This window comes from Lampetra planeri, chromosome 14 (genome assembly GCF_965212315.1).
Source record: "Lampetra planeri chromosome 14, kcLamPlan1.2.h2, whole genome shotgun sequence".
Taxonomy (NCBI): domain Eukaryota; kingdom Metazoa; phylum Chordata; class Hyperoartia; order Petromyzontiformes; family Petromyzontidae; genus Lampetra; species Lampetra planeri.
In genome coordinates, this window is record NC_136120.1 from 1,145,647 (window position 1) to 1,166,615 (window position 20,969).

The window sequence follows — 20,969 nt, forward strand, 5'->3', positions numbered from 1 at the left end:
CGCCCGATAACGAAAGCCAGCGAGTGTGGAAAAGCAGCCAAATATCGGAGGCTGAAAAATCAAGCGGGACATTATGCAGGCGGACTGCATCCATAAAAAACAAACAGAGGGCAAGCAGGATGGGAGTGGATGGATGGCGGAAAAAGGGGTGGGGGGGGTTCAGAGTTGAACTTTCATACGTACAGGATTTAGCATTGACGGCAAAACTATGCGCCGAGCAATTCCGTTTGGAGAGCCGTGTGCTAATAAGACCGACATTGTGACTCCTGCCCTGTGGAATGTGTGCAATGTCCTCCGTGATTAAAGAGGTTTAATGGCCAAACATCTTATGACAGTGAAGGAACAGAGAAATCCTCTTTTTCTGACAGAGATCAAAAATACCCACGTGATCCTAGCAACAGGCTCCCCTTCTGTCTGCCTGCACCATTCATCATGGGATGCTTTCCTCAGACTTTGTTACAGGGGGCTAAGAATAGGGTGTTGTCACACAAAACACTGCCTATCAGTTACCCGGGCCGGGTGGATAATTCTGTCAGTGCTGCCTGAAGACATAATCCTTCAGCGCTGTGCCACAGCCAGTGCTTCATTGCCGCACCCCACGTGCGAGCGCTTCCCGACCCATGCCACCCAGGTCCCAGTGACACGAAAAGTCTTAATGGGCTCACGCTGCACTTAGAGGCTAATTACCGACTGCGGCCTGCCTGTGCCCCCCCCCCGTCACCGGTCAGTGTAAACACTGCCCCTTTAAAGGCGAGAACCAAGCTGAAGATAAAAATCAAGGCAATGCCAATGTGTGACTGTTCAATGCTACAAAAGGTCTCTCGCTATGCTCAGCTGACTTTTCATGTCTGCCTAATGGCTTTTAAAATTGCACTGCAAAGTGCAGTTCTGGGACATCCGTGCCACTTGCTTGACAGTGTACGGTAATTACTCAAAAGACAGACTGCGATACTGACAATCTGACTCGAATGCAGTAATTGTTTTTATTTAGTTGTGAAACCTCACATTTAAAAATGACATTTGCTCCTGCACGTATTGAATAAGACTCACAGACAATGTCGTGGAATGCATCAATTGTGCTGAACGAGTAATGCCCCTTTTGGTGCCAAAAACATTTCAAATGTAATTATGAGAACAATGAAAATCAAAATAAGCGATAATGGCTGTTGCACGGCCAATTGCAATGGTATCTTCAGTAAATGACTAATGGCCCACGCTGAGACCCAACGCGATTTAGGATAAAACTTTTCGCAGACACTATGGGGAACATATCCGAGGATAGACTGGTGGAAAAGGGTATGAATAATTAATAATAATAATACGGTAACATAAAACTTTCCTTGATCCAAATGAGTTAATGAAAGGCTGTTGTTAATGCTAAGGAGCCAATATCTTATATTCTGCCCATACCAATGGATTACTGATGTAAGAGTCTGTTATTGTTTGTGCTTTGTTTGCCTGCGTTCATACCATATGGAACGCTCCGAATCTCGCCAGATCTCGGAAGCTAAGCAATTTTATTTTGCCTGGATAACACTTAATTGACTGATCAGGATGAAGAGCAGGTGGAGGAGCTATGTCATGGCCATTAGAAGGCAGTGCAAAAATATTGATTGCTGTACTGTACTACTAGTATGCTCCTTCGTCTATGCTCCCCGCATTCATCAACTGCACTGCCCAGTGTGGTGAAGTATGGCAAATTTACCCCCACGGTCTGTGTGAGGAGGTCCTCACCAAGTAGTAGATCGTACACATGAAGAGCCATTGTACACATGCACACTCTTTCCACTGATGATTGTTCCAAGAAAACAGCTCTCGCCATGATAGCCGCCCCTTCTAATCTGTAACCTTCCATCCACTCTCGCAAACCCAAACACACACGTGACGTCCATGCCCAATCAAAGATGAGAGAATGATCAACAGTGAAGTAAATGTGAATTTTGGCCAAATTTGAGCAAACATCTGAGTTGGGAGCAGATTGCACGACATTATGACGACTGATGCCGTCTGCATTCAAGCAAAGCGACTTGCAAATGTTCAAGCAGGCATGCATAGCCATTGCCTACCAAATACACTGCCTGTACTTAATTGGCTAAGAGAGCCCTGGGATGACAGGAGACATCGTATAATGAGCTAAGCTTTTAATTTCCAATTTCTGCCTATTGTTTGTTTTGCTCCAAAAGTATGCCACTAAGCCGACCTACCCCTCCCTCAAAAAACGAGCACTCGTGATTTCCAACTGTTTATCCAACAAACCTGTTGAGGTGGAGAAGGATTATAACATGATCCTATTCAACTATAGCAAGAGGATCAGATAACGCAGGACTTTTCAATCTTTAGTTTCAGGGGACAAACACTGAGCATAAATTAAACTTAAACGTGTTTTTTTTGGTAAACATGGACGGAGATCTTCGGCGAATGGTTTCTCGCTGTCGAGTTTCCCAGGTCACTCGACTGCCGGCTCCTCGAGGCTTTTCTGCCGTTGTTTTTGCGTGAACGGAGAGCTCAAAGAGCCGAGGAGTACATGGCCCACCGGGAGAATGGCGAAGGTCCCGTTGTGGTCTTCATTCACATACTGTATATAGCTTAGGAAAGAGAATAATTTCTGCCGTTAATTTTACGTCTATTGCACAAATACCAACAAGAAAAAAATCAACACACTTTCATCATATTCTTTGGTTCTTTCGGTAAAGTCATGTAGATGGAAAAATAATAATACAAAATAAAGTGAATAAAAATCGTAAAAATGCAATAAAAATAAAAACCACGACGTTTCGATCGCAACACACGACCGCTTGTGTTGTGATCGAAACGTCGTAGGTTTTTATTTGTATTCACTTTATTTTTTATTATGATTTTTCCATCTACGTGATTTTTCCGAAAGAACAAATAATATGAATTCCTGCAGTCACGAAAGTTTTAAGTCAAAATGTACACTTTCATCAATAACACGGTCTTAAAACGAACATATGTATTTTATCGGTGACATTTCTGATGATAATTATAATTATTTCCTGCCTAACACACAGCCTCTGTCAACTAGCAGTATACATGGGCACACTACAGCCGATGGACAAATCGGCTGTGGTGGGGTAAGGTGTGGCTACTCACACCGCCTCTTCCAAGAGTTCTAGCCAGCATAGACCTTTGTGAAAATACTGGACATCGGATGTGCTTCTGCATCATAGCTGATCGGATTTCTCCCGTATAAATACAGATTCTGGTGAAACCTGAGGCCAAATATCTCCTGTAGGGGAGGCCGTTTTGCCAGAGATGGCATGATGGAGCTATTGCAGGGCTGCACCTTCACCTTCCTCACATAATACTGAATGAGAGGAGCACGACGCACTGGTCATTCATAGTGAAACACCCAACGCAGAAGATTTCCTGGGTGCGATCTTCCAACAAGCTCATGGTCCACCCTAAACCGCATTCACTGCACAAACCATGGCGGATGCGGATACCTGGTGTACAAATGTAAAGTTGAAAAAAAAAACTTTCCAGCGTGCTACTCACGGCCATCCAGAACAAACCATAACAACGTATTAATGACGCAATTCCCGATCCACAAACACAAAGGAGACACCACAGCGATGATACACTCCGCTGCTGCTGACGCGGTCATCTGGCTTGACCGCCTGAGTGTGAAATCGTAGTTGTTGCTCGGCTTCCACATCAGCCATGCGGAAGAAGAAGAAGAAAGGCCACACGTACTAGGCACTTCTTTCTCCAGACAACGTGCCCACTACGTGCGTCTTCCTGCCGTTTACGCGCAGCAACGTGGAGATCAAAGCATTGAGCCAAGAAAACGACAGAAGGCCGTCCACAGTGCGCTCGTCCGTCTGGTGCAAATTTAGTTTGGCACAAAAAAAGTCGTTGATTTGTTGACCCCCCATCTGCTCTCCACAACACATATTACAAGCACAGTTTTACTGTTCGTATTCGTACTCAGTATTCATAACCTATAGACAATTAGCTAATTTCTAAATGTAATTCATACAACGCAAAGACGTGAAGATGTGTTTTCTTTCGTTTGTATAATTCCGTGCAAAAATATGCAAATTAAATACAGGTTGTCGTATGATTAAATGTGTGATTTAAACCAATCAATGTACACATACTCATCATTCACATTCATTTATGGCCTTTAAATGTCAATGCATTTGCTTGCTAGATGAAGGCCTCCCCATGTCGTCAGTCATGAACATTGTTTGACGATACTTCACCACGCTGGCAAGTGCAGGTTCCTGAGAAGGGGTCACCGCAGGACTAGTTCAGATCGCGCTCGCCACCGACGCTCTGACCCTGGAAGGGAATCGAACTCATCGCGTTAGTCGTGCGGCACGCAAACCACTGCTCCCCTCCATGTTTCTGCGTTAAATTGCAATTTACACGCAGAAACATTTCTGAATTGAAGCAAGGAATAAAAAAAACTAACTCGCAAGCCTGCGATTTCAATTAATTTGCAATGATACCCATCTTATAATAAATTCGTAAGTGCATCGGCAATTTCGGCACATGTATGCGTGACTTTAGATTGCATACCAGCAAAATATTACCATCGTCAGCCACTATAGCTGCTGGACGAAGGGCTCCCAATGTTTGTCGCCATCCCCGCATGATGTTTCACAATGCAACATTCCGCCTAGTAGGTGTACACAGAAGCTGACTTGCATCGCGCCATCTCCTCTCTCTGTACGACCCTTTCGGACGCGATCCATTCCTCAGCTGCCACTCCATCACCAAATTGTTTGACCGGCACACGAGCAAAAATCGCCATGCCGAAGCACGCGCCGTTCCATTTGAGATCACATCGCTACCTGTTTGGCATCGTGATAAAGGAAATACTGTTTTAACATTGATTTAACCCATGATGCTTTGCATCTGGAGTAATGAGTTATTGATCTGCGGTTCTGTCCACTAAGGGGAAGACAAGCCAGCTGTGCCCCCGCAAGTTCACAGAGAAAATACCCAACCCACCCCCTTCCACCGACTTCCTTTACATTCAAATCATCTTCTGATGATAGCATTGCATAGCCTGGAATTGCAACTGCCGGTGTAGTCCAAAGCTAGCCCGCCTAACACCGAGGAGACCATTTAATTGCTTGCCGTTAGCAATAATATACAGCCGTGCAGATATACCGTGCGGCGTGAGAACAAACCCTAATTAAGTCAAACGTCAGTACTGGCAAAAAAACAAATATTAAAGTCTGGGCTGCAGGCTATAAGATGAATATAGACAGTCCTTTAATTAATAAATCTATAAAATTCAGGCCCGGGTTCAAATGACCTGCAGATAATGATGTAATATGTATTACCTAAGACTGAAGCATGAGCGTGTAAGAGTGTGGGCACGCAGCTGGGCACCGAGCTGTCGCGACACCGTGTCACACACATACGCACCAGGATGACTTTGTATGAATGCGTGAGATGCACTAATAGGTGGGCGAATAAAATAGTGCCAGACGTCTGTGTTGGACCAATGTTATTTTCATTTTACCCGTGTGAACAAGGTGCCCAAAGACTATTAAAACACCTACTGGCGTAAAATGTATGAAGACAATTTAAATTTCAACTTATAAAGCTTCTCAAAAACCACGTCTAACAATTACATGACACTCTGTACTGGAAAATGAACCCGTTATTGTGTATATAAGATGGTGAAATATGAAGCAATCAAAAAAGTATTGAAACCTAGAGGGAGCAGTCATGCAGTTGTTAGTTCACTCGAACCCAATCATCTGAGTTTGAATCCCGGTCCATGGCTAACATCGGTGGTGAGTAACATCTGAACCAGGCCTGGGTCCCCCCTCCAGAAACCTGCGCTGACCACTGTGGTGAAGTATGACAAAAAAAACATTACTGAGACACAATGGGCAGACCTTCATCCATGAGTAAATTGACAAAATGCAGTTTTTTTTCACAATCATTTTTATTTTATCAATAAATAAAATCTCTGTTTAAACAAAAAAGACACGGGCACATTCGAATTCTCAATCAATGAACACCAGTCAGTGCCTACTGGTTCCTGTCTGCATTTGTCGAGAAGAGGGTTATTCACGTGGCCGGGCAAACCATTGCAAATGCAGAGCACTTAGCGCACAAACGTCTTAAAGAAAGTATCATGCGAGAATCTCACATTACGCACACGCCATGCCACGGATGGTTGGGGGCCTCGCTCGTTGTCCGGGTTGTGGGGGTTATTCGACCATACTTCACCGCGCTGCTTTTAGAATGGATTGGTGACAGGTAAGGTGCCGCCCCAGGCTGTAAAGGTCAAGGGGGGTCATTTGGCTGTCCTTCACTCTGCTCGTTAGTGTGGGTTGGTGACGATGGGGGAGCATAGACGTGAAAGCACAGAGTACAATACAACTATGTATAGTGCTCTTCTGCACTCCGCTAATTAAAAAAAAAAGCATCAATTCCTCATTTTCAAAATGCGGAAAGTTATGGTTGTTGTTGTTACATATTTCTCTTTCTTGGACATCCATGCATCACGTGCCAGACTTTAAGGCATCGGATAAACTGGGATGTCAGTATCATTGCATCTGCTTAATGCTTACGTACTCAGGAGCGGCCAAACATAGTGAACAGAGCCGGAGTAAAGTGGCCAAACAGTGTATGTTGATCTTGTAAAATGCTTCTTTCAGCCAACACCAGCAAAAGGGTCTTTACACACGAGAGATGAGTCATTTATTGTTTTACCCCTAAAAAGAGCTCGCGTTTAAAATCCCATGCTTAAAACAACGGGAGAAGACATATTACATTAGCTTATAATAACAGTGAGCTAACGGCCAGCGGAAATGTTAAATGTAACGTAAGTGAGGACAATTGGTAATTGGTATGCCATTAATTTCCTTATTTACGCAAAGTACTTCCTTGCAATAGAGAAAGTTGGACAGCAAGAGAGAGAGAGAGAGCGAAAGAGGGGGGATAAGGAAAATACTTAAACTGTAATGGGGGGGGGGGGGGTTGAAAATAAATAAGGCAACTTAAATGAATCAGAGTAGATCAATACTGATGGATGACTGTGGGCGCTAGGTGCGTATGCCTAGGTGTTTAAAACGCAGCTGGCCATGACCGGGAAATAACGGTGCTTCGGATGACAAGTGTTCGCCAAATGTGAGGAAACTGTGACAAGGGGGTGAAACTAATACAGGCATTAAAAAGTAATTACGAGACAAAGCAATTTCATAAATAAAAAAGTGTAGGAGGTGGGAGGCAGGAGGGCCACGTGGAGCAGTGAAGTAAAAAACAAATTAGACCTGCTCCTTTATAAGATTGAATAGACATTTGGAAAGATATAGGGATAGACTAAATACTAATCAGCAATTACCTATGTCCAAAGTTACCATTAAACAAAGAGTATTTATCTCCTGAATATTAACAACATTCTAGCCCATGGGTTTTCTTCTGCAATGTTAACGTCACAACAAACGCAGTACGTCTGAACCAGTCGGGGTGTAGTAATGAATTGATTCAATTACTGGATTGCCGATATCCAGTATACGGCTTATGCATCAAATCAAATGTGTAAGCATTAACGTTTTAAGACTTGTGTACATGTTAGATTTCTTGTGCACCGTACGAAGCCAATCACGCTAATGCGGAGGTTGGACAAGAAAAACTAAACATGACTCCTGATGCCACTGGAGAACAATCATTTAACTGGAACATTAAAAAAATTATATAAATCACCACCCTGAATCGAGACAAAATCAATCTATGGATGAGGTGAATCGTTGCACCTCCACAAGACCACGTTAAACTAACAACTCGCACTGTGGATTTGAATTACTGTGTGACATACCTAGTGGGAAGACCATTGAGATACGAGGGTCATACATTACTTCGTGGGGAATAATAATAATAATAAAAAATGTAATCACGAATATTTTTTTTCAGATAAATGTTACAGTCCTCTCATAGGCGTGTCACATTCTGGCCTCACACCCCCATGGATGATCTCCTGAGATGCCCTGCAGCACCACGATGCACTCTGCAAGATTTGGCAATGCCAACACCAGACCCGGTGGCCTGTGCAGGATATTGGGAAAAGACCGTATAGGTTGGACAGGAGACACGAGGAAGAAGACCCCACACCCCCACCCACTCCTGCACACAAGGCCGTACACAACGGCAACAGACCTATCCAAATGTACGATTTTGAAATTATACTCATGCTCGCCTACAATACTATTTTATATGGTAGATCGGATAATCAGCAGCGTAGATGATAGGCCAAATTATCTTAATTGCCAGGTTAAAAAAAAGGTCTATATATTTTTCATAAAGTTCACCTCCTTGGCCTAGCATACATTTCAAAAGCTTTCAAATGACACCGCATTCATTGCAATTGGTGGCGTGGACCAGGAGGAGCTATTTGGACAAAACAAACCTTACATACATGGTTGCCGAACGAATACATCATAAGGTCACATTCACTACACACAAAGTTCCTGCCACAAATGAACCACAATAACCTCGCTGATCTCGTCAAGGAACATAAACCATCACGCAAACTCCGGTCATGCTCGCAGCAGCGGCTTTTGGTTAGCCATCGAACAAAGACGGTCACATCATCGCGTGCTTTCAGATTCTCTTCTGCAGCCATCTGGAACGCTCTTCCTTCCAATATCTAGATTGACATTTTTTTTACTACTTTTTGTGTTTGTTGTACTTCCCCCGCACCTCCAATTAGCACGGTTGGTTACTTAGGGTGCCAAAGAAGTTCAACATACACACGTACACTTTGACTTTTAATTTTATAGGTGCGTTGGGTGTCAGTCCACGCCAACGTAACGGGCATTGACAACTTAAGACTTGGGTGAGTGTTGGCCTCAGCCTCGAAATCCGCCTGGGCCTGACAGTCCAACCCCTGGATGTGTTCAGCACCGCCGCCTGTGGAACCAAGTGCTCGCCCAGCAGACACGTGGCTTTGCCGTGATTGAGAGCCAGGAACAAGAGGGATCTTTAACCCTTAATCATGTCCTACGATTGGAGCGGACAGATATGCCCAGTGGGACAAAAGAGCACTCACATAAAACACACTCCCATAGTAGCCGCAAATGAAGACAGTAGATTAAGGCCCAACTAAATAGGAAAATATTGATTCAGAAAGAGTGACGAAATAATAAGGCTATCACAAAGGGTGAGAGAAAAAATTCTGAAACACAGAAACAGGAAATGTCTTAGTATTTTACATTAAATATGCTTTAATTCTTGTCAGTATAACACTGTGCGATGCATTTACTGTTTTCCGAAATATGATTTTGATTATTTTTTATTAAGAATAATTGTTTATGATAATGTAGGATCGTTGAAAGATGGTTGAAAGATGGTTGAATGATGATGACAAGTATTGAGGATGGTTATTGTTAATGATAGCAAGGATACAAATTGATGTGGTGGTACGTGATTAGTGTTGACAGGTTACAATTGATAACCATGAAGGTAGATTGGCTAGCATTCAATAGATAAGTGCTATGTTATTGATAACGATGTAAATATACAGTATACACTCTAGAGGTTTTACTTGTCTGTGAAACAGTGTGCCTTCATGATAGCTTCGTGCTATAAGAATAGCACAAATACCATACATACTGAATTATGATCATTGTATTAATTCATTAGCTTTCTGCTTGCGATATTTTCCAATTCATTCCTTGTGTACCTATTTTGTTTCCCGATAGATACAAAAGGATAGTATCCAAACTATACACATGTGGCCTGTGAGTGCCCTAATTGCAGTACTTCCTCCGATATGAATCCTGCAGTGACTCTGACCGTTACCTTCAACAAACGCATTTGCTTGCAGAACACACCACAGAATGTGTACAAAAATTGAGCGACTTTTAATTGTACCTTAACAGCAAGGTACAATTTAATATTGTAAGTTTTCACAATATATGAAGTGGGACGTATGTATGTTGAGCTTCTTTCGCACCATACGTAGCAAACGTGCTAATCAGAGATGCGGGGTGATGCACAAAAAATTAAACACAAAAAGCAGTTCTAAAGAAATTCGTTTTCAATCGACATTTAAGAAGCATAGCTCCAATGGCTTCCTAATATTGGAAGGGAGAGCGTCCCTGAAGGCAGCAGAAACGCATCTGAAAGCGCGCGATGCAGTGACCATCTTTGTTCGATGGCCAGGAAAAAAGCCACTGCTGCGACGTTGACCGCAACTCGCGCGATGATTTATGCTTCTTGACGAGATCAGCGAGGTAGTTTTGGTTCATTTGTGGCAATCACTTTGTGTGCAATAAATGCAGCTGGGATGGACATGTAATTCGTGAGAGACGTCACACCGACTGCGAAGCGAAGGTAGTGGAGCTTGGGCAATGAACGTTACTCGAACAGATGTTGGCCGGTGGTCAAGACAAGCGACGAAACGGCAGTGAAGCAGTAGGGAAGACGCCTGAGATGAGGTCGATTGCGAGGACGGAGCGATGGAATCTGGCCACGTTCAGTTGCTCTATAGATCGGTGCATCATCACAAGACGACAAAACTTGGTGTCAGCTTGGAGATGCCTTCATCCAGTTGTGGATTGAACATAGCCGAGGATGATGACGTTACAATAACTCTGTGATGGTAGCATCCTCTTACCGTGACTTCCACTAGAATCTCTGGCCAAGATGGGTCGAGTGTTCTCTCACCACTCTGCAGTAACCATCTTCACAACAACCACCACTCCACAAGCTCCACAACAAGAGCTCTCAGCTCCCGCACACGGAGCCTGCCGGGCCCTTCCAGATCTCCTCGTTCAGACGCCAAACCTCGAGGCTTAGTGCTTAAAAAAACCCTCTACCCATGCCAGACCATCCGTATAAAATGAAAGTATCTTCCCGCAAACAATGTTGGGTTTTCCACATGATGTCAAAAGGCAACACTGCCACACACCCACTCATTCATCAGGGACTTTCCTGGAGTTGCCGTTTTCGAGTCAGCGGATTCTATCAACATTCTCCTCTTCCTTGCGATAGGAAGTTTTCCAGAAAAACAAACACAACGAAGGAAGCGGGCGAGAGAAAAAATATTGCAATGAATACTTTGGATCAGGGCAAAGGACTGATAAAAAAACAACAAAAATGTGTGGTTGAATTTACCGAATGTAAACAACCTCGCCCCCCCCCCCCCCCCAAGTCATTTTGAACGCACAGGGTTGCTGCTGTTACTGAAATATGGAAGCATGTCAGAGCTGGGCAAGCTGTGAGCGTCACGTGCTGAGGATGTGTATTGATGGGATGTTTATTATTGAGTCAAGTAAGCAGCAGCCACACTGCTCCGAGCAGCACAAAGCCGGGGAAACAGCCACACGCAGGCACGCATGCGTAAGCATGTCACAGATTCAGCACTCAAACAAAACCCGGTAAAAAAAACCTTTATTTGTTTTAGTCTGCACACTGACATTTTCATTCAATTGTATCCCCCCCCCCCCCCCCCCGTTTTGAGGCGTCTCAATATTCACGATGTGGAGCTGTGGTGCGTGGCAGTTCGCACACTGCGCTCTTGAGAACCTGCCCACCTGAGTTCGTTTCTCGGCCAGAGCTAACATCAGTTGTGAGTCATATGTGAACCGTTCCCAGGTCCTCCTTTCCCCAACCCGTACTGGCCAGCGTGGGAAAGTATGGCCAAACGACCCCTCTTGATCGACGCACTATGGGGGAGACCTTCATCCAGGATTGTATTGACAAAGGACTGGTACAGTCATTCCGTGATATAGCTCTGCTTTCAATTGATGTACAGCTCCCACGAACGATCGAGGTAATGGCATGTTTATTAAGAGATGTACGTGGGATATCAATAGCCTCTCACTTGTTTAATCCCGGTGTTGATGGGACAAACAGGGGAGTAAGACAGCATGCTTACGTTTTGGTCACACGTAGCATGGCGCATGCTAACAATGGTTGCGCTCGTTTTTCCCTCGGCCTGAGGTCACCAATTCTACTCTGATGCACCCTCATAATCCTCCCCCCCCCCACGTCCGAATGTGCCGTCGACTCCCTGCTCCAGTTCTACTCCAGTCTCAATACCTTCCTCCTCGCCCTCTGCGTGTGGCTGCCTCTCTCTGTCATCGTGGAGTGACACTGAATGAGTCACTGCAGAGCTTGGTAGACAATGGAATTAGGGGTAGCAGCCCGTTCTACCAGTTGGACCCGTGGGCCAAGCCTGGAGCCTTCTGGGAGATCCAGAAAGAGGCGTGGCCGAGGGCGGAGCCTGGCCACGCTGGGGAGAATAAAAGGCGAGCTCCCACTCACAGTCGGGGCTGCTGCCATCGGGAATGGAACTTGTCGTGCTGCTGTTGTCGTGGTCTTCGCCTATTCAAGCTGTGGGTTTGGAAGCATGTTGGCTGTCCCGACCCGGTATGGAGATATCCCTATGGATGTGAGAGCCGAATAAACACGAGGGATAACGCCTCCCACTCGTGTCTCTGAATGAGTACACTGCACATGTGTCTGACTGCCGTCTCCGTACAGCATCTTGCAACACGGCCGCATTTACACGATGTCAAAAATCCACACTCATTGGAGAGCCTCGTATATTTATTCCCATAATCACGTTGAGGGTTGATAAAAAAAAAACAAGCACACATTTTTGTGGGGAAGTCAACAGTGGTTGTCCTATGGATATACTTACCCCTGCCTATAGGAATGTGGAATTTCCAGCACGGCTTAAGGGCTGTAAAATTAGATGAGCACCACGTCAATGCTGATTTGAGCAAAATATTCACTCTGACTTTGACTCTAGTTTCTAGGTGAATGTTTAGTATTCATATGCAGCATATATAATCAGTAATAAAATGCATACGTGCAAAGTATATATATATACAATGAAATGCAGCCACATTCAATTCCTACGGCCAATTGAAGCACAACGCAAGTACATTATATACCCCTTGAAGGTTGTAACATTTAGCTTTATTTTGGATAATAGTGATCGCGAAAGCCAACGTGTGAAACATGTTGTTTCATTTCATTATGATATCGTCGTATGGACTATTGTTCCACTTGCATTGCTGTAATAGCAAGGCATTTAAATAATAATAATAATAATTCTGTACGCTTGGTATTTTGCACATTTTTAAAGTGCAACACAATCACAACGGTGCTGTGTGTCACAGCCACAGTCAAAAGTGGTTTCGCCGTGGGGTGGCTGTGTACAATCCCAACAGAGTAATCTGCGGTGTCAATTTAAAAATTTGCCAAATGTGCACCATGCTGCCACCACACAACAACCTGCTCTTTCCCAATGATAACGTCCACTGTGACGCAGACGGCGCGTGCACATTTACGGTCAATACACCTGCAGCAACAAGAATAATACTGCAGTAGTAGCCAGGGCGGCCTGCCGGATTAGAACTGAACATCTGCAACGAGCGGCGAACGCGCTACCGCTGGGCCGTGTTACCAACACCAAACGAGCACCCCATATCTTATAACATTGTCGAGCTAGGCTGCGTCCAATCCCAATCATAGCATGTAATCTCAATATCTGGGTACATATCTACGGCGTTTAATATTTCCAAATCTACATGGGACATTCGTTGTGGACACACGTTTCTGAACGTACAACTCCATCCATTCTCGATTTAAGCAATCAGAGCAGCGATGCGCCGCACAGACGTTACACACACTTACACACGCCCAGCATGCCATTCAGTCTCGCCGCAGAGAAGCCCTTGTGACCCTGTGGGAGATATGGCAGGGAGAGAGTTGCCTCACCCCAAGCGTTTGATGTCTCTTGTGCAGCTTTTTTTTTCTGCACCAGATCTTTTTTTTGTTGCCCCTTCGTAATAGATATATAAACTATCGTCAGGAACACATCCTACATGAAGGACGGTTTAGGGTGGTGTGGAATATTAAGTTATCCCTTTCAACAAAGTGTCCTTTTCTCAGAGCTGCGACTTAAGCCGGGTCCACACCAGAGCGATCGGTTGTGTAGTCAGGCCACTGGCTGTGCAACTGCTCGCAAAGACGCCTGCATGTAAGCAATTCATGTATCATGGCTCATTATGATGATGACGATAATTGTGAACATACAAAAGAGGCCCATGACCCAAATCAAGCTAAGTAGGGTTGAGCCTGGATACTGTGTTGGATGGGTGATATCCATGCACAACAATATTGATATGGGTTGATAGACTACATTGTGGGTACAAGAGGGTAGGGCAGTAAAATACATTATTGTACTGCACTCTGTTCCCACATCTATGCTGCCCACCTTTACCAACCCGCGCTGACCAGCGTGGGTGGATTTTATTCACAACACACGAATGAGCTGCATAGAATGAGGGGGGTGGGGTGCTCTCATCCAGCAGTGGATTGACAAATGGGCTGTAATTGTACACATTCCAGAGATAAAAAATGGGAAAAATGACAAGCACAGTAATTGTTTAATATAAAACTTCAAGATGTTCACCTAAGCCAACCTTTTCCCATGCGTCTCTTGACACACTGTAAAGTTGTTTGATTAAATCAAGTATATTACCCAATAAAGTCTTGGCCATATTTGTTTGCTATAAATAACTAAATATGTCCAAGGCATCAATGAAACAATACCGCTGATGGGAGATTATTACACTATCGGCATGAAAATTGGCCAACTCAATATGAATTGAATCGAATTGCTTTATTCCTTTTTAACTACAAAAAAAAGCAATGCAGGCACATATATACACACACACATATGGTATTCACAAATTTGACACACTTAAACCTATAGGACCAGGGCATGTCGAAAAACCGCATGCCATTTTTTACTTGCAGTTCAATTTCGTAGCTATGCATGTTGCAATGGCTGTCGAAATAATATTTCTTTTTTTTTTGGCCTTTAAGTGTGAGATGTCAACCGCATTACGTGTTAAACTAAAAATTCTCCTCCCAGGATACAAATAGCAACGCTGATAAGAAGCGATGTATTAGATTCAGCTATCTCTGTAAAAGGAATCTCATTACACATCTCGGTATAGAGGCAATCCATCTTGCCAGAACTTCCGACATGGTATATAAAGCGTTTCCTCTAGATTTGCCATCACCGAGCTACAGCAAAGGGCAATTGAAAAAAATACTTATAAAATTATTTATTTTTACAATATATTACACTCTCTTTGTCCATCTGCCATAAATGAGTTAGGACCACACACATTGCTAAATGTTGCGGTATTATATAAAAATATGAAGGAAACCCATGAATTATGTATGAATTATGTATTAAGAAAGCCGTAAGTATGTTTGCACCAATTCTGTGCCATTTCTAAACATTATTTGATAAATGATCATAAATCATATTTTTATAGGCCTACATTGTTCATTGGGCTTGCGTTTTTTTTTAAGCTCACAGTATGAACAGGTTTCAGCGTAAAAGCAATAAAAAAACATAATTGAGCGGCCTTTGTCAATCCACTGCTGTACGAAGGTCGGACACGGGGGTTGTTGTTATCATACTTCACCGTGTTGTTTAGTTAGGATTGGTGAAAGTGGTTCCCAAAATCGGCTCATATTATCTCTCACCACCGACGACAACTGTGGCCAGGAATTTAACTCAGATCTCTGGGTTCATAACACGGTGCGCTAACCACTGTGTCTACCACTGCCTCAACTCTCAGTGCAAGAGATGCAGAAACGCACTAACGTGGGGCAAACCCACAACAGGTGGCCAACTCCTCACACACGGGAGTAGAGATTCCAGCCCAGGTGGAAAGGCCCACATTCGTGGCAAAGTACAATGCTTGCTTCTGCCAGCGTGACCATTATTTTCACACATCAGAGTTCACGCATAACATTTTGAAAATAAACCAATACCATGCACTCCAAAATCATGCAATCATACTATTTTTGAAATTGGATAGATTGCATATGATAGATACATTTCCTGTGCAATGTTCATCAGCATCATCAGCCATGGTCAATTTATTGTTGGATATAGGCCTCCCCAAGCCACCACCATCTCCCACGATCCTTCACTATAATAGCAACGTTACATGGACACAAGAGATGATTTGTTGGCAGAAAGTGTAAAATGTATTAGATTGTTGGTGATGAATGGTCAGAAAAACTTGGTTACTTTTTCGAAGCACTGCATCATTACCATCCCATTGATGTGTCTTCGTTGTGTCTATTTGTTAAACAATTCTAATACCAATCATGGGCTGTTCATCAATAGTTATGGTTACTGTATTCATGTTCCCAAAAATATTAATTTCTTCTCAAAACAAAACTGTCGCTATGAATGTAAATATAAAAACGTATTATTTGGTTCTTTCGGTTAAGTCACGTCTAAAGATAAAACAATAAATTAAATTAAATAATTTTTTATTTTATCTTTAGACGTGACTTAACCGAAAGAACCAAATAATAATTCCTGCAGTCACGAAAGTTCTAAAATTAAGATAAAAAAGTATATTTGCGTGTAACATTCTGAGTGAAGTATCTAAGGAAAATGTGAAGTTGCAAACACAATGGACACGCTGCGGCCTTAAAAATAGGATTGCGTATTTTTATATCCTAAACATTGTCCAACTTTTGCTGTCATTTTTTCTCAACACCCTTATAATTGGTATGGTTTTGTCAAATACAGCATTGCAGAAATTCCAGAATTTCACAGACGATGATATACAGGGTTATCCATGAAAGTATAATCCATTATTAAGGAACTATACAGGCAGCGGTTCGAGCAAGCTTGATAAAACCGTACACACACATTTGAAAGGATGAAGATTGTATCGTGTGAGTCTCATCCCTCTAACCATCCACGTGTCCACGTGGCGTTGGCGACACGCACGTCGTTCCGAGGTTTGAGAGAGTCCCAGGTGTTTGTCAACCTCCGAGCTGTGCGATTGTTTCGCGTGCCTTTGTTATCTTCTGTGTAAGATCACGCAAAGCTTTTCGGTAAGTTAAAAATAACGTAGGGGATAAAGGAGTTTTTTTCAACATTTCAAGACACAGCTCAGTCTGCCGTCAAATTGTATAACTATGAAGTCATGGATTGTACCTTTTTGGAAATGCAGTACAATGCGAATAATTGCACAAATAAATACATCAAGGAAGAATGAATACAGCAACCACTACAACATTCTATAATTTATGTTCTCTTAAACTAAAAAAAACCCACCAACTCACTTAAGACGTAGCATGTCAGCAAGAAAGGTTTAATGTACAAAAATAAATGATCCGTGAACCCATTCATTTTCTAAACAAGCAATATGAAAAGAAAAAAGTAAATATTCAGATGGGGTTGCTAATTTTCTGCCTCATTAAACCCAAGCGTTGTTGAACATCTTCAATTGAAATCCTAGAAGTTTAAAACATTTCCTTATGCGGGACATCATTCTTATGATGATGACAGCCACATACATATAATTGTCTATAAACTGACAGCATATGTGAATGTTGCACTGGAAAGGGCACAAGAGACACACACGCTATTAGCATTGCACTATATGGAGCATATAGAATGGAAGCGGTGACAAATTGTGACTTCTTATTGGCATAAATCACGTGTGTATTACAAGTGGGACTAATGCAAAGTAAAATTGCAGGTTGAAAATGCATACAACGGTTAAAACAAATTTCACATGTATTTTTTTTATTTTGTATGTGAACCAGATGGATCTCAACGGACAGAGCACTAAGTCTGTTCACCTGAGATTTTGGGTTTGAGCCCAGGCAGCCAATCCGTGATTTAACTGGGTTCTCAAGTCTTCGTCTTTCGTACGGCTGATATAGATGAAGAGCAAGAACTGCAATTTCACATTCAGGTTGGTCAAACCAGATAACCGCATCAGGCGCAGTGGAGTGTATCATCGCTGTGATGTCTCCTTCGTATTTTGTGGATTGGGAATGGTGTCATATGTTGAATGGTCTGTTCTGGATGACCACAGTCGCACACATTTTCCATGTGTGTATCAGGTATCCACATCTTCCGTGGTTTTTGCGGACGTGGTTTAGGGTGGACCATGAGCTGGTTCTCAAGTGTCGTGAGTTGATGGTCTCAGCCCAGTCACCAACTACGCACAAAAAACCATCACATTAAATTTGCGTTTTCACTAAATTTGTGTAAATTCAACACCTGATAATTTATTTTTATTTCGATAAACGTGTATTAAATCATATATATTCCAGGTTATATTAACCTTGTGTTGATACGGGGGTCTATTGAAGTGACTTCAAGAGTAGTTCTGTGATGTCAAATTCTGGGACTATTCTCTGACACAGGATGGTACACCCTCACTGCAAAGTACCAAATGGACATTCCTTCTATTCATGGCGTGATGCCAAAAGCACAATCGCAACATATTTAACAGAAACACGAAAACGTGAATAAAAAATGTAATTCTAAAATTTTGAATTTCCAAAAACTTCAACAGTGTCAAGATGTATTGTTGTTACAAGTAAAACACTACAATGACATCTGTTCTGAGCGGTGTGTGCTGGAGGAAATTTTGAATGCCAAGGATCTTTATCCACTGCGGAGACATTTCAAAAGCTTCAAAGTCTGGCAGCAAATGCTACCAGTGGCAGGAGGGGTGTATCAACGGCTACCTTTTGGTAAATCAATATCTCGCCTTGCTTGCAATTCCACCTACCGTCATACGGATTATGACTTATTTTTCTTCCAATGGAGCAAGGAGGAAAAAAGACCAAATGAATTCTCATCCATCTTAATGAAATATTATGTATTTTGCAGCTATTAGTCACTCGAGGGATCGATACCACGCGTCCACATGACAAAGTGGGCCCGACTTTACCAAGTCTCTCTCCAGCCTCCATCAGGCGAGTTTTAATAGGTTACATTACTTCCAGCGGCAACAGCACGCCTGGCTGCCTGCTTCTGTTGGGATTCTGCTTAGAGGGAAAAGGGGGTATGGGGAAAATGGATCTACCGGTTCGCTTAATGGAAACATAAACTAGCAATGTTCAGGGTTACTTTATAAATCGCCTGCGAAGACAAGAAAAATACGTGCACCTTTTTTCCCGTGTATGAACGCTAAAGGAGTATAAAGGGGGGAGAAAAATATGGTATTACCTTCATTTCAAGTTGATTGGAAATGTAGCGAAATAAAAGAAACACATGTTCATACGGTACACGCACATCAATTATTAATTGTGAACGCAACGGCGTTTTATTTACTGCCACTATTTTGCACCGTTTTGAATTTATTTTAAAACGGTAACTTCAGAAATCTTCGTAGCTACGCACCGTGATGTGCAACTCCAGAGAATTGTGAACGGTGTTATTGCTAGAGCAGTATGTGCCCTGGCGTGTTGGCATATGCTTAATTTCAGAATCTGTTGGGTTATTTTCATTTAAAATATACAGTAGTATTGAAAATAATAGCAATAAAAATACATTTGTTGTAATAAATCACACATTCTAATGAATGTCAACATATTGAAGCGAGTAACGTGTTTTAATAAGAGTATGGGAAATAAAATGTATAGCATTAATAAAAAATGTGATCATTTGGACAGGTTCTGGGACTGATATCCTAATTTGCTCAAGCTAATTGCCTAAAAACCTTTGATCATGATATATTGCATTTTACATCATCATGAAAAATACAGCAATCGCATTTATTTATTTTTCACGTGAAAAAAAAAGCTGAACTCATCGTTGCAAAAGGTCCCCAATTCTTCAGCTATCTGACAACGCTGTGTGTGATCATCGTTACATTTTCTCCTACGCCCTCCTGCATCATAAAATAACAACAAAAATGCGAGGCCAACGCTAATGATGCTATATCCTGGTCGAGTGGCACTACCCAGGATCATAACATCTCGCAGATCCGTGCCTTAAGAGGTTCCTAAGCCCCCTCTGGATTAATAGCCGACCGGCTGAATGGCCCCCTTTGATTTACAGTACTCGAATAAACACTCCAAGCTAGCCTAGCAGGCAGCAGCACAGGCCCTTTAGTGCTGTCCCTCTGTGCAGCAAAACTATTTAGGCCAAGATGGGCCCTTAACGGAGCTATTAATAGCCGTTTGACTCCAGGGTCTTGTTATAGTGGTGTTATGTTAGACAATTGTAGCCCTGTTGTTAGCAAGCCGCGGCAGCCCTGACCTAGTCTGGGGACTAGAATATGGCTCTGTCTGGGCGCCTCTGTCTCTGTCTATCTGCAGAGCGGTGGAAATCTGTATTTATGTAGTCGGCCAGTTTAGATGGTGGTCAGAACGCAATGGTATGCAAGTCAGTGCACTGCCAGTGATCTAATTAACGTTAATTTAAAAGAACGCGTATTATGTAAGATGCATTGACCCAAGCTGAAATATGTCCTGGGCAAGATTTACAATTGCAAAAATAAGTAAAGTTATTCATATTGATGTTAGTCTTCATGACACATTTGTGCATCAAATTATGTTGACATATTGGGGTCGATTGAGTTTCGAAATAAATGACTCGATAAATATATGAATACATATTTTAAAGTTGTGTTTTTAACTATAGTTTTTGACTAAAACGCTAGAGTACACAAAAATAAATGATTCCAAAATGACTATGTTTATACCTTGTTAACATGCGGTGTAACAAATCTTTAACATGCGGTGTAAAAAATATTTGTAAGTATGCACCCATGTGTTTGAACATGGCTATGGCAAGTCTACTATTTTATATGAAAACTATAAATATTGCCAACATATTAGTTTCATGGATATGTCATTTATGTCCTAAAATGTTGTTGTATTCACGTCTTTAATAATAGTATTTTTTTATTGCAAAATATTTACCTGGAAGAAACTGGATTCACAAAAAAAAAATCCCATAACAGCTAAAGAAAAATCAACCACTTAAAATATCCATTGGATCAAGGAAGATATAAAGATTTCAGTTCACTCATTTTCCCTCTATTACTAAAAAAAAACAGCATTAGTATTGGCTAAAAATTAAAAAAATACCCCTCAGCAGTAGATCACACACGCTGACTACTTTCTTTTGATCAAACCCAATTTCATGCGATGCCTTTCCACTA